The sequence below is a fragment of the Magnolia sinica genome, chromosome 1, assembly GCF_029962835.1.
Source record: "Magnolia sinica isolate HGM2019 chromosome 1, MsV1, whole genome shotgun sequence".
NCBI lineage: Eukaryota > Viridiplantae > Streptophyta > Magnoliopsida > Magnoliales > Magnoliaceae > Magnolia > Magnolia sinica.
In genome coordinates this window covers 135,124,044-135,147,225 of record NC_080573.1, presented here as the reverse complement: position 1 = coordinate 135,147,225, position 23,182 = coordinate 135,124,044, and the positions used below count along the sequence as shown (strand labels likewise).

Sequence of the window (23,182 nt, the reverse complement as noted above, 5' to 3'; positions counted from 1 at the left end):
CACGATCCCTGGATTGCGGAAAATATCTCCACGATCAAAAAATCCTACTGATTGAACGAATCGTGCCGAGATTATTGGACCCCGTTCGTCCGATGGTCAGGTATAAATACATTGAGACACCATTGCTACAGGTACGCAACATTTTGCACTCTCCCTCTACTCTTCAAGTTAGACCCAGATTTCCTTGACCTGACTTAGGCATTGGAGGGTGCCCTGCTTAGATCATAGCCTCCTTTGTTCATTGCAGGTGTGTAGGTCCAATGGGTTGAAGCGATTCGGAATTCGCGAGTCGGATTGGGGAGTCGTCCAGATTTTGTCATCAACAATATCCGTGGCTATACCTATCTAAAGTGGGGTCCACATTTTGTACGGTTTTTTTAAAGCGAAAAATAACACACAGGTACCGTGTATTGTGAAGGTGTAAGAACTATCGTACTCCGCCAGACTATCAAATACTCCTTAAAATCCCGGCATTGTGATTCATGATTCATGACTCATATGAGTCATGAGCCTTGTATACCTGTCATTATTTATGTATTTACAGGGAAATTATAGTAATTTCACTGTGACATTTTAGAGTATTCGCCCGCGTATATCTCGCGGAGAGATGTTTATATATTTCCGTTATTTCACTTCAGATTCAACCAAAAAAAAAAACCCCATTATAAACCTGATGAAAGGGTGGATGGACTGAGAGCCGAAGAAGAAGAAAGAAATACAAGATCTAACTGCCAGAGAGTCGAAAACACCAAAAAGTACGTAAGGATTTCAATTTTCTCTCCTTATTCTCTCCTTTGCTCAATCGATACCCTATAAATCCAATAGATCCTCCTGTTCTTTGTGAAATTTCAGCTCTTTTTACGGAATTTCAGCTCGAGATGTACGTCGGGAAGATGAAAATCCGGGAAATTTGAAGTTTCTAAAACAGGTGCGGATTTTAATCTCTCTCTTGTGGCGTTTTTCCTCAGTGAGAGGCAAGATCTCCTTTTCTATTAGCGTGAAAATGACACAAAACAAAAAAACTAAAACCAGGTAGCATAGACTACGGGTGATGATTTCGTCTCTTTTGCCGATGCCGGGGAAATCGGATTGCGTACTGAGTTACTCAGTACGCTCTTATCGTACTGAGTAAACTCAGTTGGGCTCACCGCGAATGTATGTGGTTTATCCACGCCGTCCATTCGTTTTTTCAGATCATTGTATGGGTCAAACCAAAATTTATGCATATTCAAACCACAACTGGCCCATACCACTGGAAAAAGTGGAAGTATTGATTTCAACCGTTGAAAACTTTCTAAGGCCCCCAGTGATGTTTATTTGTCATCCAACCTGCTCATAATATCAGAAAGACATGGATGAAGGGAAAACACAAATATCAGCTTGATCTAAAACTTCTGTTGTCCCCAAGAATATTTCAACGGCAAATGTTCAATTCACACTGTTTCCGGTGGTGTGGTCCATTTGAGGTTTGGATATACTCCATTTTTGGAACAATTACTAAAATTATGTGTTAAAAGAGATGGACGGAGTGGATGTAATGCATGAATGACACTGGGGCCCACTGAGTTTACTCAGTACGCATACCGTACTGAGTTACTCAGTACGCAATCCGCTTCCAATGCCGGGGGAAGCGGATTCCTGGGGCAGACGTTGTGGGGCTCACCGTCATGTATGTGTTTTATATCCACGCCGTCCATCGTTTTTCATGCTCATTTCAGGGCATAAACAAAAAATGAAGCAGATTCAAAGCTGAAATGGAACACACCACATGAAACGAATAATGACATCCACCGTTAAAACCTTCTTAGCGGCCATCTTTTCATTAGATCACACTTTCAGGGATGAAGGGAAAACACAAATATCAGCTAAATCCAAAATTTCGTGGCCCTCAAGAAGTTTTTAATGGCGGGCGTTCAATTACCAGTGTTTCCTGAGGTGTGTGGTCCACTTGAGTTTTTATCTCCTTCATTTTGGGTTCATATCCCATAATGAGCTGGGAAAACGGATGGACGGCGCAGATAAAAACATTCGTACATCACGGTGGCCCCACACGCTTGCCATCAACCTGGTGGCAGGGTCACAAGGCAATCCGCTTCCGTTTTGCCAATGCTGGGACTCAGGATGACCGTGTCCCGCCGGGAACTACATCCGGGATGGTCCAATGATCCGAACCGTCCACTCCAAGAGCGTTTCAATCGTCCATCCCATTGATTCGTGGAGTTGAATCTGAGCCGCACAAAAAAGAGTTTCTTATTCTAGATTGCTCAAAGTAGCACGTTTTAAATGGACGGCTCTCATTACTTGACCATCTCTGCATGGTTTGGCAGCACATCAGAGTTTCTTTCTCCCGAAACTGCGGTCACTTTTGGGAATTGACATTTACACCCATCTTGGCTGATAACCTGAGTACTCTCTTCTCTACTTTTGTTGTTATAATAGTACAGAAAGAAACTAATGTATTACCAATAGTTAAAAATGATGGGTATAAATATCTCGTAGGTCGGTGCTATGTGGGCACCACCATGATGTATATGTTTCATCCATGCCGTCCATCTATTTTTCCAGATCATTTTATGGTAGGAAACCGAAAATGAGGTATATTCCAATCTCAAATGGACCACGTTACAGGAATCAGTGTTGAACGAGCATCGACCATTAAAAACCTTTTGGGGGCCATAAAAGTTTTGGATCAAGCTGATTTTTCCCCCCTTCATCTGGGCCTGTATGACCTAATCAACAGATTGGATTTGAAATAAACAGTACAGTGGGGCTTAGGAGGATTTTAATGGTGGATATCCAATCACTATTGTTTTCCTATGGTGTGGTCCACCTGAGATTTATATCCATCTCATTTTTGCAATTAATCCCTAAAATGATCTGTAAAAGTGTATGAACCGAATGGATGAGAAACATACATCATGGTGGGGCCCACAGAGCACCAACCATCAGCCACCGGGCTGGTGGCAGGGGAGTAGCCAATCCGTTTCCGTGTAAAATGGTAACGTACAGGCGCTGCACTTGAACTTTCACATACAGCTCGGTCTTTTTCCCACCTGCGTGTAGGAGTTAGGACATCAGAGCCGTGTAAAAGATGGGTCACACCGTTAAAAGATGGACTACAGACGAATCCAGACTTTCAAAATCATGCCCCGGTAATGGATGGACTATTGACGATCTTAACCATTGATTTCGAAAATCAAGTTTAGACCTCTGACTAACGTATTTATCTCTTCCAATTAGATGGTTATGATCTTTTGAGGGGAACCAGATCAACGGTTCTTATAACCAAATCTTGGGCCCCACTTTTGTGGAGTCCATTGTTGGGTAATCCAGACCATTGGTTTGTTACATCCACGTCCTAAGTACCTCTAGAACCTAGCGATTTTTCTTAAAAGGGCATGACACCGAGAGTTTAACGTGATGAACGGGTGTCATAGAAACAATACGGTGGCCCACAGAGCTCGTTCGACAACCGTTGTATGTCCAGAAGATTCTATTCCATTCCCAAGTTTCAACGTGGCTACTTTCCCACCAGATAAATGGCGAGTTCTTGAACATACGCGTGCGACATCGACTCTGCTAAATCTCACACGTGGCACATCCTTATGACGTTCCGAACGAACCAGATATGCTGTAGTCTCACCCCGTTGATTATCCCTTAACAAAACTTTTACAGTAAATAAACTGCTTACGTAATTGGAGCCGTTAGGCCGTTGCTGGTTTTTGTCTTTTAACCTTTCTTTATTCGCCAGAAAATAATAGATATTATGGTTTTTGGACCATCTTTCACCATAGAAATCACGAAATGGATAGTATTGTGTCATCCTTAATGTCACGTGTCCAGCATGGCGTAGAGTTCTATGAACTTGATGGTGCTCCTAGATGCATCGGCTCATTTGTATACTCCGTTCGATTGATCGGACCAATACATATATAAAAAAGTCCATGAAGCATTTTGTTGTCTATCGGATAAAAATCGTGCCGATGGGACGATTCAGTGCATCTTTGATTTTAGCTTTATTTTTTACAGCCATCCATTTTAGAAACCATGGATGTAATGGTTACAGTTGCTTAAAAAATGATTCTTTAATATCATAAGCAAACCTTTATAAGGCTCTATTACAGATGGATCGATTTTTTTACTTATTTTTGTGTAAATTATCTTAACCGTCCATTTTAAAATCATTGATCAAATGGTTCATATCTGTAAGATCAACGTGATATTTACATCGAAGCCCATGAAGTGTGCGGTAGGCCTAATGAACAGTCCAGATCAATGGATTGAATTATCTGAGCATACCAATGCAACTAAGATCGCCGGAGTGTCTCTCAGATAAAAACTTTAATGCTCTGGTAGAGTGTGATGGATGTTACTCATGCGCTTGAAAATTACCTACAAAAATCTCGTTACAGGTCATGCAAGTAATTCAAATGAAACCGTCCTAGTTCTGGGAGAACTCTCGCTCCCGAACAGGCCTTGTTCAGAATCAGAAGGCCGGCTGATATGTAGCTTTCGATGGACCGGGCCTAGTGTTGTTTACGACATGGAATATGAATGGGTCCATGGGCATGTGGGCCAGGCCCATTTTTTAATTTGTTAGCTAGGCCTGGCCCATTGACCACCTTGCTCTAGTTGATAAAAAGATCTAAGTCCGTATAAAAAACGTGGCGGGTTAAATAAAGAAATTTCGTCTCAGTGCGAGGAACTGACAGCTATACTGTTGGGCGGATTTGAGGGTGTAGCTCCTTGCAGTGGTCAATTGGCGTTTATAGTTTTCAGACGATTGCGTCAGAGTCTACATTGTCTGCATGCATGTTGACATCATCATCATCGTCACCATTCTGACAAATCCCGTTTCTCTGGGAAGCGGATCGGCTGGTGTACCAGCCACCACCGATTTTCATGGTGTGTTGACATCACCAAGTTCTGTGGGTCCCATCATTAGGTATGTTTTATATCTAAACCGTCAGTTTATTTGGCGAGCTCATTGTAAGGCTTAAGCCAAAAAATAAGATAGATCCAAAGATTTAGTACACCACACCTCAAACAGCAGTGGGAGATTGAATGTCTACCATTGAAACCCTTTCGGGGTTACAGAAGTTTTGGACCAATATGGTATTTATTTTTTATTTTATCTAGTATGTGTTTCCTTATTAATATAGTGGATGGAAAATAAACGTTACCGTGAGCCCTATAAATGTTTTAATTATAATTATCATTGTCGGACTTCCATATGTGGTGTGGTACACTTGAGCTTTCTCCCCGCATACATGACTGCTATTTGAGGTGCGGTACACTTGAGCTCTCTCCCCGAATGCACGAACACCTAAATATTATAAACACATCATTCTAGCTAGGGGTGTAATCGAGTTGAACCGAGTAGAGCTAGCCCTAGCTCGACTCGGCTCGATCCTCGAGCCTGACTGGCCGGCTCAGCTCGATTCTGTCAGCAGCTTGGGCCGAGTTCGAGCTAAGATCGGGCCGAGTTCGAGCTAAGGTCGAGCCGAGTTCGCCATTGAGGCATTTTCATAAACACCTGAACTGCAATTTCAAAATTCCATTGTTTTACAAACAGAGGCAATGGCTTTACAAGTATTTTATCAAATACCTTCTAAGCAACATAAAAACCAAGAAAACAAAAAGAAATAAAGAGAAGAAAGAAAAAGAGTATTTGTTTCCTGTACATACCTTCCTTGCCACCAGTCATATTTTGTTAAGTCATTTTATCAAATAGTTGGTGAGCAACATCAATGGCGAAGTAACCAAGTCACCGAACTAGTTCTATCTAAGTTCGATGAGCTGGATTCGATACGAGTTGAGTCGAGCTGGGGCCTACTCGAACTCATTTTCGAGCTCAAAAAATCAACTCGACTCGGCTCGAACTCAGCTTTGAACCGAGTTGAATTGAGCTTTTTCGAGTCGAGTCAAGCATGCTAACCAAGCTAGCTCTATTCATGTACACCCCTAATTGTAGCACTTAATATAACTTCTTTTTCTTTTTCTTTTTTGTTAGCTTGTTAGTACACCCAATGTCAGTTCACACTTCATTGTAAGCCACCCCCATCAGGGAATCGATACCAAGACCTCAATGTTGAAACGAGGTATCTTTCACTCGGTCTACCACTTGATCTATGGATCAGGGTGTACTCAATATAACTTTGATATCCTTTGAACTGGTTCTATTAATAATCGGAACTCAATTAGGAGCATCAACGCTCGTCTTTGCACGACATACCCACACCAACAAGTTTGGTGGTACACCAGCCAATTTAAATAGAAAATTTTTGTTTTTTATATTATAATTGGTCCATGTCATCACTAACATTATTAACAATGTTGTATTAAATGCAACTTGTTATGATGTGCCAATCCCATTATTTGTGGCTAGCAAAGGATTTGAATTCCACCACAAGACTGATGTATATCATGTGCTGATGGACACACAGATCTATGTTCTACACGCAGGATACATTAACTTAAATCAAACCATTCAAGTTGTGGGGCCACTAAAGATAGTTTGTCATCCCAAAATCAGATTGGTTAGAATTGATGTGGACGTAGAACCGTTGGCTATTTTTTCATTTGAACTATCGATTCAATGTTCAAATCATTGTCATCAATCACTGTGCGCACATGCATTACATCTGCATATACTATCCGAAATGTTTATATATGGACACTCAACCTCTATGATTCGTACAGAGGGGTTCACTCACCCACGGAACCAATTCCTCTCTTCAATTATCATCTTTTTATTTCCTTTTATCCTCCATGTTTCAGATATAATCTTCACCTCGTTTAGGCTATTAATCTGTAAATGTGGTCAATGGAGGTATAGTTCATAAGTAGAGTTGGGCATCGGAGTAAGTCGAATCAGATTGGGTCCAACTCAATTCAGTCCGAAATGTATATAGGCTGATCCGAACTCGATCCGATCCGTGACCGAGTCCAGAATATCTGACTCGATCTGATCCGATATACAGCTGGTCTGACCTGAACCAAGTCCGACTCGGTTAGGGAAACCGAGTCGGATCGGGTTGGGTATGGATTGGATTTTTTGACGGTGAGCTGCTATCTTCAGTGTGGTCCATCTGCTATCTTCGGTGTGGTCCATTTGAGCTTTGGAAATGATTCAATTTTTTTTAAATGCTCTAAAATGTCACAAAAAGTGGATAAATGGCATGGATGTAATAAAAACATTATTGTGGAGCCATGTAATTTTTCATTTCATTTGAGTCATTCGTACAACCCAGAGCTCGAGGCACATAGCTGTGTTAATGTGCTCAGCACAAAAATGCAGGCAACTTTGGAATTGCTGTATTGATGTTGGCAAGTCCTATGGATCTGATCATGGGGTATGTGTTATATCCAAACCGTCCATCCATTTGGCAAGCTCATATTAAGGCTTGAGATGAAAAATTAGACAGATCTAACTATCAAGTGGACCACATGAATTGTTTACGGTGAAAATCATTATCTCTGCTGCTATTTGTGATGTGGTCAAGATGATTTTTGGATATTATTCATTTTTGGATAATGATAATGATCATTATCTCTAGAAATATATAAACGGTGTAGATATAATAAATATATCACTGTGGGATCATTATCTCTAAAAATATATGAACGGTGTAGATATAATAAATACATCACTGTGGGGGCCTATATAACTTTGATCTCCTTTGAACCGTTGGTACAACTCAGAGCTCGAGGAGCATCAGTGTACTCGTCTACTAACGGAAACGGAATGGCTACTCCCCTTGTCACCAGCCCCGTGGCTGGTGTTCGGTGATATGTGGGCCCCACCATGATGTATGTATTTCATCGATGCCGTTCATCCATTTTTACAGATCATTTTAAGGCTTGATAAAAAAATATTAGAGGGTTAAAAATCTTAGGTGGACCACACCATAGAAAAACAATAATGATTGGATATTTTACATTAAAATCCTCCTAAGGCCCAATATACTGTTTATTCAACATCCAATCTGTTGATTAGGTCATACAGACCCAGATGAAGGGAAAAAACAAAGATCAGCTTGATCCAAAACTTTTACGACCCCAAAAAGTTTTTAATGGTCAATGTTCATTCAACACTGTTTCTTATAATGTGGTCCACTTGAGATTGGTATATACCTCATTTTTGGTTTCATACCATAAAATGATCTAGAATAATAGATGGACGGCATGGATGAAGCACATACATCATAGTGGGGCTGACAGGGCATGTTTCATTTTTTAGAGGTAACTAAATGCATGGGAAATGGGTAATCATTTCCCTTTGTAATCACTGTCGCCGCACCTTCCAACGGAGGTTGCTGTGAAATATATGTGGGGCCCACCGTGATGTAAGTAGATTATCCACACCGTTCGACCATCATGCCTAATGAATTTAGGGCATGAGCCAACAAATGAGGTAGATTCAAAGTTCAAGTGGACCACAACATAGTAAAAATGAATTCGAACTCTCACTGTTAAAAACTTGTTGGGCCCACTGTTTACTTTGGTGTGGGCCACTTGAATGTTAGATTTGCCTCATTCTTTGGCTCATGAGTTAAAATGTTTTGATGAAATGGATGGATGATGCGAATATGTCGTATACGTGATGATAGGACTCACAAATTTATGTTAGTCAATTTGGGCCGTTTTTTGAAGCAAAAATACCGAGTACACTACTGAGTAAACTCTCTCTCCTCTTTCAAAATTACTTAAGTACTGTGTAAACTTGGAAATCTCTCTCCTCTTTCAAAATCTCTCTCTCTCTCTCTCTCTCTCTCTCTCTCTCTCTCTCTCTCATGTTTAGTTTCAAAACCAGGAGTAGCAGCAATTCTGTTGGGGACACAGTGAATGCATTCGGTTTATCTACTCCGGATCAGCTCCATTCGGATTCGGTTTTCGGATCGGATCGGTCCAGATTGATCCGATTCCAATCCGAAAAACGTTCGGATCTGAATAGCCTAATTCAATCCTCACCGATCTAGGCCGTCGGTTCGGTTTTGATCAGTATGGATAGGGCCAGGTCGGTTCGGTTATGATCGGTGCAGATCGGGCCAGGTCGAGTCGGATTTACCGGATCGACTCAGACATGCCCAGCTCTATTCATAACTAAAGGAAACATAGAGAAGGACGTGTTGAGGTCAAGCAACGTCTTCCTCAGGGGGATAAGTACTTCGAATTTAGGGAGCTTCTTTAGACTCCTCGAAAAGATACCTCGTATCCACTAGACAAAGAAGAAAATAATTAAACAATTTTCAGAAATTTTAAAATAATTGATTGATTCTTAAAAACGAGTTTACAACCTCTTAAATAGTGATATTAACCTTAGGAAAAAGTTTGGAAATCAAACTACAACTAAAACTCCTAGAAATTTTGACTTAATATAAATAGTAAACTAAACTGTCATGATTTGTAATAGACCTTACTGGTTTTTGACCAAAAATAGTAAGTGTCCTATTTGGCTCAACCATGATATTCTCCTAAATTTTCTAAGCAATTTTCATGTTGGACACAACTCCTAGAGTCCAACGGATGAAGAGCTACTATCAATTTACAATTAAACTAAAACTTTTTATAAATAGTAAATATGAAAATAAAATGGGATTTCAACCATTGATATGATAAAATCTTGTAAATTAGACATAGGCAACCTAGTGTGGCAGGGTTGGTTGACTAAAGTAGCTTCTCCTACCTAAAATCATATATGGCATGTCAGATAACTCATTCCTATTTATGAGAAATGTTTATTTTAAGTTTACAATATTACATATTACTTCTGCCTCTGATTGGGTCTTCTTTGATCAATCTTTAGTCATGAAATATTCAGCGACACGTTGGGAAGCGAATTGCTTAGTGAGTAACTCACCATGCTTAGTATACTGAGTAAACTCAGTGACGTCTAGCATGATTTATATAATTTATCTGCTATATCCATCCAATTTACCAGATAATTTTAGGGCATAAGCCCAAAACTGAATCATATCCAAGGTTCAAATGAACCACACCATAGGAAAAAATTGAATTGAACGTCTACCGTTAAAAAATTCATGAGGCTCATGGAAGTTTTGGATCAAGCTTATATTTGTGTTTTCACTTCATCTATTTATGCATGATCTTATTAACAAGTTGGATGACAAATAAACATCATTGTGGGGCCTAGAAGCGTTTCAACGGTGGAAATCATTTTCCCCACTGTTTTCAGTGGTATGATCCACTTGGTCTTTGGATATGCTTCAATTTTGGGCTCAATCCATTAAATTAGATGGAAAAAACGGATGTACGGCGTGGATAGATCACTTAAATTCAAGGTGGTCCCAACTGAGTTTACTCAATACGATAAGAGCGTACTGAGAAACTCAGCACGCAATTCGATTTCGACACGTTCTACATCAAAAGGCGTCTGGGGTTAATCCACTAGCACTATTTGCTGAAGATTGGGGAAATAAATATAGGATTCATTGCACCCTGGAAATAGATTATTCGTTGCAAGGGAATATTATATTCTAATGAAAGCGATTCCTGGAAATGGACTGCCAGTAACCTGGATTTGATAGTAGGAGTCCTTTGGTAGCGAGCGAATATACCATTCCAATTAAGCGAATACCCCATAGCGTCAGTAATCTCAGGAAGTTTCAATGGCCAAAAAACTCATGAGAGAACTGCTCCTTATTGTCTTGATGTCTATGTCAAATGTCCCAAAATAAGCATATATTGGATGATCCTGGCCATTCAGTCCGTGGACTTTAAAAAGACTTCGTAGAAACCAAAAAAATAATAATTTAAGGGTCATAGTCATTACGAACATGTGGAGAAAAGTGATGGATTGTACCGTCTCATGTGTGTGTATGAACGATGAACGAAACTAGATGGACGATCAGGATTAATAAATCCACACTCAGTATGAACATGTGGAGAAAAGTGATGGATTGTATCGTCTCATGTGTGTGTATGAACGATGGAGGAAACTAGATGGACGGTCAAGATTAATAAATCAACCTGCTAGGTGTCCCGCACCGGCTCTACATGATCATATCACCCTAATCTCTATTTCTCAGTAAGTGGTTGGGAACAGAAAAAGTAACTGAATTAGTAATTTTGTCTACCTATGTAATCATCACTAGCTCACTATCCTGAGACATTTGGATCTGAAGTCATTCATGAGATTCATGGACCATGATAAGTGATAACCATGCCCTGGTACGGCAAGGGATTGGCTACTCCCCCTGCCACTAGCCATTGGCTAGTGGTAAGTGCTCTATGGGCCTCACCATGATGTATGTGTTTCATCCATACTGTCCACCCAATCTTCCATATCATTTTATGATATGAGCCAAAAAATGAGGCTCATCCAAATCTTAAAGTGTTGATTGAATTCCTACCATTAAAAACTTCTTAAGGGTCACAAAAGTTTTGGATCAAGCTGATATATATATATATATATATATATGGGAAAAGGTACTATGCGCTTGACCTCACTATAAGCTCCCGTGAGGTCGAGCTGTGTGGGCCCCACCGTGATGTGTGTCAACCATCAACATCGTGCATTTGATGGGTGCCCTCTAAATTATGGGATATCCCAAAAATCAGCCGTATAAGGAACTCAGGTGGGCCATACCATCTAAAATCATGTGAAGACACCGTTAAAACATATAAAAGCACTTGGTGGGGCCCACCTGAGTTTTGAATGCTGCTGAAACTTGGTCTGAACCCTCATCCAAGTGGGACACACATAGTGGATGGGCTGGATTTGCAAACCACATCTCGGAGAGCCCAAAAAATGATTATGAATGTTTTAATGGTACACGGCCCCTCCCCACTTCTGTATATGGTGTGGCCCACACAAGTCATGGATTGACTTTATTTTTGAGACCTAGGCCCATGATGGAATGGTGCATCTGACTGATGGGGTAGATGTTCGAAACGCATCACGGTGGGGCCCACACAGCTCGACCTCATGTGACGGACTCGTGAGGTAGAGCGCATAGTGCCTTTTCCCTATATATATATATACCCTTCTTCCAAGTCAATATGAGCTAATCAACAGGTTAGATGTCAAATAATCATTACAGTGGTTCCTTTGAGGTTTTTAATGGTGGATATTCAATCACTACTGTTTTCCCATGGTGTGGTCCATATGAGATTTATATCTACCTCATTTTTGTGATCAAGCCCTAAAATTATCTTTAAAAATGGATGGACAGCGTGGATAAAACAAATACATCATGGTGGGGTGCACATAGCACCGACCACTAGCCACCTGGCTGGTGGCGGCGTCACTAGCCAAACCGTGTCCCCCTGGTACGTTGGTCCATGTTTCTGGTAGTTCCATTCGAGTTGCAAAGCACCATCATCTCATCTCGTTACACGTGGCACACATCCATGAGATATGATCAATTCATCTGTTGTTCGACACTTAGGATGGCCACACCCAAAACTTACGAGATTAGACTGGCTGCTGGTCGGAGGTTGTTTCTCTATTGGACGTGGACCATTGGTTGGACCTTTGAGGGCACGCCCAATCATCAGTAGTCGTCCAATCAATTACCAGAAATCATTAAGGGCGGATGCGTTTGGTTGTACTAAATTTCCTGATAGTTAGTACAACCAAGCGCACCCTAAGTTTTTTTTTTTTCTTTAATTTTTTATTCTTCAAGTAGGGCATCCAAGGTAAGATCCATATGTTAAAGGTAATTTAGATCTAGCATAGGTGTGACAAATGTATGGAGATGGTGTGTTGGGTGATGTAGGCAATGATAATAACATAAGATCTATTTATATTATCTCTATTATATATGCTGCGAATAGCCCCTGACAATTTTACTCACAAAATTAATTTCTCATCCGCCTTCTTTCCGTTTTAAAAAGATATAGAGATAGACGTAAAATGAAGGCAAAGATTTTATGTAATTTAGAGGTGTGTAGCACGCTCACATTTTACTCACAAGGCTTATATTGCTGCCATCTCTCTCTCTCTCTCTCTCTCTCTCTCTCTCTCTCTTAAATTCATACCAAATAGCATGCATTATTTGTACTTCTATTTACACATAACTCCCACTCACCCTCTTATAATTTGTGTGTATCCCGCGCCATTTCTCTCTCTAATGCAAGATAGGTCATAACTTTATAGATGACTAAGATTGAAACAAATTGATCCATAGGATCTTAAAGTTTGGGCAAAAATTGTCTAGCATGCAATATAACTCACAACAAGCATAACTTTACAATTAGTCATTGAAATTGTTAATATAAAATGTCTTTGGAAAGCTATTGACAAGACTTGTGAATAATCTTTTAAATCCAAGATTTAATATTTTAGCAAATAGAAATTTTGATATACTAAAGTTATTTTAGAGTTCAAAGAGTATAATCTTATTTTAAGATCTTATTTGAATTGTCTTTTAGACATTACTATTATTTTTAAGAAGTTTATTATTTTGGATAAATTATAAATCCAAGGTTTATATATGTTGTATAAATTATATAATAAACGACCATTTTCAATCAATATTAATTTTATTATCATTTTAGAGATTGTCTTTTTCTTATCGTCGCAAGAAGAAATGATGAGCTTATTGTTGTAAAACAGTTGTTTTAAATCTTGGTTCACCAAGATGCTCGACCAGTCGAGGGACTGACTCGATTAGTCGAAGGTCCCTTCAATTGGTCGAAGATAGTTTCACTGAAAGTCTAGTAACGATGTATTTGAAATTTCCAAGACGCTTGACTAGTCGAATGAGTCTTTCGACCAGTTAAAGCTCAGGCTCGACTAGTCAAGGGTTATGCAGACGGTGCACTGCTTATGCGTGGACTGTGTAAATTTGAGGCAGTTTCTAGGAAGGTACATAAGTGGAGTTTCCCTATCTATAAATAGTAGTCCGTAGGAGCCATTCTCATGGATTCTAAGGCTTCCTAAATGTATTTCAAGAGTTTTTAAAAGGGTTCTAAGGTTTTCAACGGGTGTAGCAAGGGTGAGATTCGAGGTTGTTCGAATCGGGTATCTTTGTAATTTTTATTTTCATAGTGGATTTCTGTTGCTTTGTGCCATGGTTTTTTTCTGAAATGATTTTTCACATTAAATCTTTGTGTTCTCTTGTGATTGCTTGGTGCTCTTGGATTGTTGTCCTAGATCCATATCTGTGTGATTCTGCAGCACAAAGCCCAACACTTTTGGTATTTTTTCCTTTTTATCATGTTCCCGGTACGTTACTCTCTTTGCAAGTAGTAACTTCTCTCTTGGATCATGCCAATTTCTTCAAATTTCAATAGATTCTCATCCTTTCCCTTTCTCTTAAAGTCGTGCCCAATATGAAAAGGGCTTAGAAAATTAGGAAAATAACGCGGTTAGGCTAATTTAGACACTTATTATTTTTGGCCGATAACCCTGAAGTCTAGTGGAAATCATAATCGTTTATAAATAGTAAGTCACAATTTTAGAAGTTTGAGTTGGACTTTGATTCTGAAATTTTTTTCTAGGTTTGGTATTAATATTTAAAGGGTCGTAAATTTGTTGTATTATCAATCAAGCTATTTTTGACATTATTATAATTACTTTTATTTTCCTATTTTCCTTGTGAATTTGAGAAACCTCCATAAGGAGTCTAGAGAAGCTTCATAGATTCAAAGTAGTTATCCCCGATGAAGAAAGTGATTGACCTCATCACGTCCATCCATGCATCATCTGTCTATAAGGATGAGGTGACCAAGACATGTATTTATAAGAAAGATGACTAGAAAATTTATTAATCACATTTTCTTTTTTTCTTTTTTCTATTGATTCTCTATAGTACATTATAGGTTTTCATATTCATCTTAATAACCACATCTAAGGATTATAGTTCAAGCATCCTACCCGAAACCTTTACATAATAACCATAGCTATAGAGAAGCCTACTGGATCTCTTAATCTGAATAATCAAGCCGTGATATCTAAAACGAAAATCAAGTATAGCTCACTGAATGGAGTCTTACACTTTTACCCATGTGATGTGATAGTTGCTGGGTAGCATGCAAATAACGCGCCTAAAGATGCAATCATCATTCAGGCCACATACACCTTGATCCATAGCTCAAGTGGTAGACTGAGTGAAAGATACCTCGTTTTAACACCGGAGTCTCGGTATCGATTCCTAGTGGGGGTGGCTAACAGTGACGTGTGAACTAATAGTGGGCGTACTAACAAGCTAACAAAATAATAATAATAATAATCATTCAGGCCATATGGATGAATGTGGGCCCCCCTGGGTGGAAATTTTGTTTTACAGCTATTTCCAATTTCAAATCAAATCAGAAGAGAGTAGAGCTGGACTGCCGGAATCTGATAGATGAATATATTCACAGTACACGTGGCAACTGATGTATTCATTGGGTCTGTCCATCTGGTGGGCCTTTTTCTTTTTGTTATATTTCAGAGTTAGGTAGCACTATGTGGATGGGTCATTTGTTGGAAATTATACAGATTAATGTATAATGTGGAAACCGAAAAGTGCAAAATAATCAGAAATCAGGACAGGCTGAAGCACGTTTGAAACGCTGTCCTTAAAGCGTTATTTGCCCCTACTCAAGTGAATTGAGTATACTGGTAGGTTACAGGCAAATAGCTTCTAGGATACGACGAGCCTGGTGTGGGTCTACGTTCAGCAAACACGAAGGCCTACTAAATGGAACTCAATTACACAATTTCTGGCAGTATTACAGTATAAAGGAAAAAATCCCAAAAGAAGAAGAAAAGAAGAGAAAAAACTTCTGCACAGGTCAGTTCAAATCTTCAGCTACTGGTTCAGTGCTGTTTTGTCTGTTTTGTTTTTGTTTTTAATAAAATCCAAGTTTTTTTTTCAAAAAGAAAAATGGAAATTCAATTCGATGAGCATCCGAAAGCAGCAATATTGGTAGACTTTCTGTCTTTATCTTGCCAGATCACTTTCTGATCTGCCATCTGGTGCAGTGAGTGATATATAACCCTATCTGAGTTCATTTTGACATCTCCTATCAATTTGCATCTTGATTTAGCTGCTATTTCATATTTTGTTACTTTGATGGAATTATATTATATATCATTCATTTTAGTTATACACATTTGATACTATCCCAGCCATTGATGGCTTCAAAAATTTCCACTGTACTGTTGAGAGATCTCTCTCTCAGTCCTTTAGTCTCTCTATTAACCAGCCACCCGCCATAGCCACTTAGTCGCACTGCTACTCGCACACATCTCGCTCCGGTTCGCTCAAGGTCGCGAAGGAGCGACCCTCTGCGACACGATGCGGACGTGCGAAGTGTAAAGTGCGCCACTAGCGCCTCTACAACCACACTACCTCACACTGCCTCACATGCCCACGCCCTCGCACCGAGACCGAGACCGAGACCGAGTCCGAGTCTGAGTCCGAGCCCGTGCCCGTGCCCGTGCCCGAGCCCGAGCCCGAGCGCGAGCGCGCGCACTGGAACATGCAAGGTCTATAGTCCACGGACTAGGTAGGTAAATATTATAATACTCCACATCCTTCATATAAACCACAGGTTTTTCTCTTTTCTTTTTCATGTGGGACTATTCCCAAAAAACCCGTAGAAACGTGTTTTCAAACAACTTTTTATATATTATATTATATTTTATTGTTTAAAATATTATTTTATTAAAATCAATATTTTTGCAACATCCTTGTTGATGCGTAGACTCACGGGAGTTTCGACAGAGGTAAGGGGATTTGAGTACCTACTGTGGTGCGAATGCATGGGTATGTTTGAGGTGTAGGTGCTGTGTAAGACAAGAAAAGGGAACGTTGGTGGATGCCATCGGGTCTATCCATTGCTTCTCTTCACTTTCCCACTATGTATATTTCACCTTCAACTATTTTTGTTTATGACCGTTGATTTGAAGGCAATCAATCTGACTGCTAGGATTGTCTGATTCATGTGCGTTTTAGATTATTGGCCATCTAATATAGGGGTAACTAGATGGACGGTCCCAATTGATAAATCGCCCTTCCACGTCATACCTTAGAGATGACTCGACCATATCTTCCACTTCATCTCCCAATTTTAAGAATAAGGGGAATAGGGAGTTTGGTTTGCCTCTGTCGGAACTCAGTATCTAGCGCGTGTTACTGCCAGTGCCATATGCTGAGTGGTCCAGTGATCTGAACTGTCTATGCTGCGTGAGCTAATATGCATGGGCGACCGGAAGAAACGTGTTCTAAATGGATGATTTTGGCCATCAGTATCTGTGGATGAATTTAGAACAATGAAAGGTCTGGCTTTCAATGGCTCTGATTCAACTTTAATAATCAAAGGTTAGGATCATCTATTTTAGTTGATTATAGGATAATAGCTTATTGATGATAGTGATGACAATTTGGACAGTCCAAATCATTGGACCATATCAACCTGTGGACCCAGTAAATGGCATCATAAGGTGGAATCTGAGTCGCGTCTGAGGCAAAACGAACTTGGGTTATAAACTGATAATCGCATTTAGGCGACCAAATGAGAATGACGGGAATGCCACTAAGAATGACAGGAGATGATCGGTTGGAGTGTTATGAAAAATGTTTTGATTAAAAATATTGTAAATAAAAAATTGTATATAAATATATAAATGTTTATGAAAAAGTTTGATTTTTTATATTTGATAATAGTCTATGAAGAAAAATATTCTCTTAATAATCTAGGTATTAAATACCTTACTATTTACTTGGTGAATCAAAGGAGTATGGAGACTCACATAGTCATGGTTATAGACTCAGGCGTGGGTATGTGAGGCGTGTGGCCATAGAGGCGTTAGAAGATGTTTGTGGGTAAGAGATTTGAGAGAGACCTATTTACCTCATGTAAGAATTAAAACTAGCAATTTAGAAGGCTTGACGCAACTTGTCATGCAGTAATAAACTAGACCATACAGAAATTGTTACATGTGGCTAGTTCAACAGTCATAAACAACTAGCCAATTTGTCAAAACGATTATCACGTAGCTGGTCTCCCACACGCAAAACAATTGGAAACTGCTAAATAACGGTTAGTTTTTCACCAATAGTAAAAAAAAATGGTCGATTGTAGTTATGACCCTAGACCAAAACGTCTAACTACCTTTGTCTATATAAATCGATCTTGACTGGTTGATTTCAACCACACAAGACATTTGACTCATCTTCTCATATGAACCAAAGACGCTCCAAGCGTTTCTTGATCAAGGCTAACAAGTTCAATACGAACCTTAGCCAACAAGTCCACAAGAACTAAACTAGTGTAGTGGTCTAAACTAGTAAAAACCAAACCAATGCAGTATTCTAATCTAGCAAAGTTAAACTTCATTTTCTATCTTTCTTTTTTATTTGGAAATTTTCTTTTAATTTTCATTTGCTCGCAAAATTGTGTTTACAAATTTTCATTAGTGGTTCCTTCATACTTGTTTAATGTAGAACCACATGTATAAGCTTGTCATATCCTAGAAGTTATTTGTCTGCAACTTGTAAACAATTTCAGTTACTTTAATAAGGGTTGAATAATGTTTTGAGGATAACATGATCACATGTGTTTCAACCTGTTCTTAATATTTTTAATTTTTTTCTTTATATTTTATAATAATTATACATATATAATTTGAGAATATGAAATTCTCTATATGAAGCTTATATGGTAACGACATCTCTTTGAATATGCATGGTCTCCACATTGTCCATTCATTTTTCCAAATCATTTTCGAGCATCTTCCCAAAAATGAGGCAGATCCAAATCTCAAATGGACCACACCCCAAGAAACAATGGGGATTGAATGCCTACCATTGAAAACTTTTTTAGGTCACGAAAGTTTTGAATTAAGCTGATTTTTATGTTCCACTTTCATCCTAGTCCGTGTGACCTTATGACAGGTTGGATGACAAATAAATATCGCAGTGGGCCCTAGAAAGGTTTCCATGGTCGGTGTTCAACACCTATTATTTCTTATGGCATAGCCCACTTGAGCTTTGGATCAACTTAATTTTTGAGTCATTTCCTTAAATGAGCTCACAATATGAGTGGATGGCACAAATAAAACACATACATCATGGTAGAGCTTACCGGGCTTTTCCAGTACCGACCAGTGCCAAGCTCGGTACCGGTCGGGTCACTACTGAACCGGAGTTCGTATGCAACTGACGCTACACTTCATGCGCGGCGGGAACGCATGATCACGAGAGCAGGCCCCTCCTAAAAGAAACAGCAAACTACTGACCAGATAAAATGTATCCTTTGTCCCCGCACAAGCAGCTTCCCACACAAGCACCTTCTCTTGAGGGAAGTGGATTAGGTGTTACCCTTTATATATATATATATATATATATATAGTCGTCCATCCTTTTTTGGGTCCATTTAAAGACGTTGTCCCAAAAATTAAGTAGATAGATTAAAATCTCAAGTGGAGCACACAATAAAAAACAATGTTGACTGAACGCTCACCGTTAAAAACTTCCTAGCCCAGCACAACCCGTTGATAATTTTAACCAGAGCTGGATGGAGGGAAAGTATAAAGATCGGCTTGATCCAAAACTTTCATGGCCCACAAAGTTTTTAATTGTCATTCACCACTGTTTCCAGTGGTGTGGTCAACCTGAGATTTGGATTTTCTTAAGTTTCTGGATCACATACTAAAATGACAAGAAAAAATGAATGGACGGCTTTGATATATAACATATTCATCAAGGTGGGCCCACGTAGTAAGAGTGACACCCGATAAGGTGTTGTGCGGGTAACACCTAATACGCTTCCCATGCGGACAAAAATAGAAAGGTGAATTAAGAGGTTTTACGTATAAAGTATCTGTGGGGTCATTCACCTGGCTGTTGAATCATCCTTATTTTTGGCATCGGTGCCAAAAACAGGGTGGCATGCGTGATTGACGGCGCAGATTCTATGCATGTTAAATCGATTTTTTTAAGCCTATGGTTATAGCTGGAGGTAATCAAGTGTTGTCAGGTCTGAAAATGAAGTTTTTCGACCACGTTCGGGCATAATGACATTCTATTTGACGTTGTGTGCGCATGACGTGCCACGAAAAACGAAAAGGACGTGCGAATTCCGCCCTTGAACTTATTACCTACGCCAGAATTCCAAAGAAATAGTGGGACCCACATGCGAAATGTCTTTATATTCAACGCTGTGTATTGCTTTTAGCGAATATTAAAAAATAAAAATAAAAAATCTTACGTTGACGCTTCTTCGTTAGAATATGGACGCAGAAGCACCTGGATGCGGATTAGCTACTGGCAGGTTGAGCAGCGAGACTCGCTGCTACTGAAGTAACGTCACCAAGTTCTGTGGGCCCATGATGATGTATGTTTTGTATCCATGCCGTTCATCCATTTTTAGAGATCATTTTAGAGTAAGAGCCAACGAATGAGTCAAATCCAAATTTCCAGTGGACCACACCACAAAAAAACAGTGACAGTGGGGAGAGTGACGCCCACCATTAAAAACTTCTAAGGCCCATATAAGTTTTAGATCTAGCTGATACTTGCGTTTTCCCTTCTTTCATGTCTGTGTTAACATCATGGTGGACGTTAGGAAGGTTTCAACGGTGGGAATCACTCTCACCACTGTTTTATGTGGTGGGGTCTACCAGAGATGGATCTGCTTCATTATTTTGCTCATGCCCTAAAATTATATCCCCAAATGGATGGACAGTGTGGATACAACACATACATCATGGTGGGCCCACAGAACTTGGTGACGTCACTTCAGTAGCGAGTCTCGCTACTCAACCTGTCTGCAGCTAACCCGCCTCCGAAGCACTAGAGTGAAATAGAAACATGGACGCCGATTTAGTGCGAAAGCCTTTTGCGGAAAGTTTCCGCTCAAGATGCGGCGTAGGCCACCGTAATGTTTCTGAGAAATCTACAACGTTCATCCGTTTTTTGAACTTATTTTAGGATATGCGAACAAAAATAAAATGGATCCAAAACTCAAGTAGGTCACACGAGAGGTATGATTGGGAAAAGAAATTTGTACCGTTGAAACCCTCCCGGGCTCCACCTTGATGTTTATATGCCATCCAAACCGTTTATATGGTCAATCCCACTGGGATGTAGGGAAAAAAAACAGATAAAAAAAAAAGAGGCTGAAATAAAACTTTTATAGCCATAAGATTGTTTCAACGGTGCTCATTGAATTCCAACTGTTTCCTTTTGTGTGGACCACCTTAGCTTTGGATCCACCTCATTTCCAGTCTTATGTCCTAAAATGAGTTCGAAAAACGGATTGACGGGTGGATTTCTCACAAACGTCTCGCAGGAAATCCGCAAACATCTCGCAGGAAATCCGCGTCCTAGAAACATTCGGGAAGCGGACTGGCTGGTGTACCACACATCAGCAATATAGCTGCTAAGACGAGTACTGACGCTCGTCGAGCTCCCACTTGTACGAACGTTTCAAAGGAGATCAAAGTTACATGGAACCCACAGTTATGTATTTATTATATCTACAATGTTCATCTATTTTTATAGATCATTTTAGAGCATTATCCAAAAACTGAATCATATCCAAAGATCAGATGGACCACACCACAAATAGCAGTGGAGATAATGATTTTCACCGTTAAAAAATTCATAGGGCCCACCATAACGTTTATTTTCCATCCAATCTGTTCATAAGGTCACAAAGACTTGGATGAAGAGGAAAAACAAATTTCATATTGATCCAAAACTTCTGTGACCCCAAAAAGGGTTTCAATGGTAGACATTTAATCTCCTACTGCTTTTTGTAGTGTGGTCCGTTTGATAGCTAGATTTATCTTATTTTTCGTCTCAAGCCTTAAGACGACCTTGCCAAATGGATGGACGGTTTGGATATAATACATACCTCATGATAAGACCCACAGAACCTGTTAACGTCAATACAGCAGCTATGTAGCTGGTGTGAGCTACATCAGCCAATCTGCTTCCAAACATTCGACCCCATCCGTAGGCCACACGCATCCAATGAGCGGCTGTTCGTTGATTTCCACGGTGTATCTTTCTTGTATGTTAAATCATCACTTTGTCAATGTATATTAAGTAACTTAAGCATTTTAAAAGAGTCATTCGCAGCTGTTTGTTGATTTCCACCGTGTATCCTTCTTCTAAATGGGTCATTCTAGTTCCTCGGTACAGATGTTCTTTACAACACGTGCATCCTATTGCACCGATCGGATGGCATGCATGCGTAAGATATTGGTAAGTTGGACTAGATTCTTGAAGTTTACATTGATTATGTGTAATCATTTCTTCATTCCATATCCGTAACCACTCGTGGCTTTCACGTTAGGTTTTCATGATAAAAAATAATAAAATAAGAATTGAAAAAAATCATGACTTTTAGGGTATGTCCACTTTGGATAAGTAGCAATAAATATTAAAAAATTGAAATTAAAGTTATTTAAATTTTAACACCCGGTTAAATCATGTATAAATACGTTATCCTTAAAGCTTGATTTGCCCCCTTATCCATTGCTGATGAGTTATAAGCGAATTGCTTACAGGATAAGACAAGCTTTCTCTGTTAGATCCTGTGCGCATCAATTACGAAGGGATCTACTTAGGAACCTTGTAAACGCTGCTAATCATCTGACAAATTTAATGAGTGGTCAAACTCAGTGACTCAAATGTTGTTTGAGCTACGTGGCAGTTTCTTAAAAGGAAAAACATTAGGTGAGACCAGATCGGATTTTGATGGGATTTGTCTCAAAATGGTCGATGGTTTCGAATCCATAGATCCGACTGTTTGTAGCAACCTATAAAACCCAAGCTCATCGCACACCTCTCGCACCATCTCGGGAGGGAGTGACCACTTTGTGATATTTGCGAAGTGCAAAGTAAGCCATCTAGCGCTACTATAGCCATGCTGCCCACACTTGTGCGTGATCGGGTCCGTGCGTGTGTTCCAGTACTAGGCATTAGAACACACAAACCGAGCATCTCATCCTCTATTTCTCTAAATAAGAATACTATCCACTCAACTACTTATAAACCATAACTTTTGCCACACTCTTTTCGATGTGGGACTACTGAAAATATACATTTCATTTGAAAATTTTAAAAATTGTTTTAGAGGGAAAATAAAATTTTTAAAAATATTTTATTTATTTTTAAAACCAAAATTTTAATAGTAAATTATTATGGTAAAAGTATGGTATTGAGAGCAGTTGCGATTATTTGAAATATTGGTTGAATTTCATCATTAATT

At 39.4% G+C, this 23,182-nt stretch overlaps 1 protein-coding gene across 11 annotated transcripts in view; it reads left to right on the top strand.

The window, feature by feature from the left end:
- The first annotated feature begins 558 nt into the window (after positions 1–558).
- The window catches only part of LOC131219021 (protein PIN-LIKES 3-like), a 50,519-nt gene continuing 27,895 nt past the window's right edge, over positions 559–23,182 (top strand). For 3 of the 11 annotated variants that reach the window (XM_058214071.1, XM_058214066.1, XM_058214062.1), the window contains exons 1-2: positions 561–755; positions 873–928. The gene's annotated coding sequence lies outside the window, so the exon portion shown is untranslated. Of the gene's footprint in view, positions 756–852; positions 929–23,182 lie in introns of all 11 variants that reach the window. The other 8 variants (XM_058214055.1, XM_058214047.1, XM_058214015.1 and 5 more) reach the window with 5 other exon arrangements.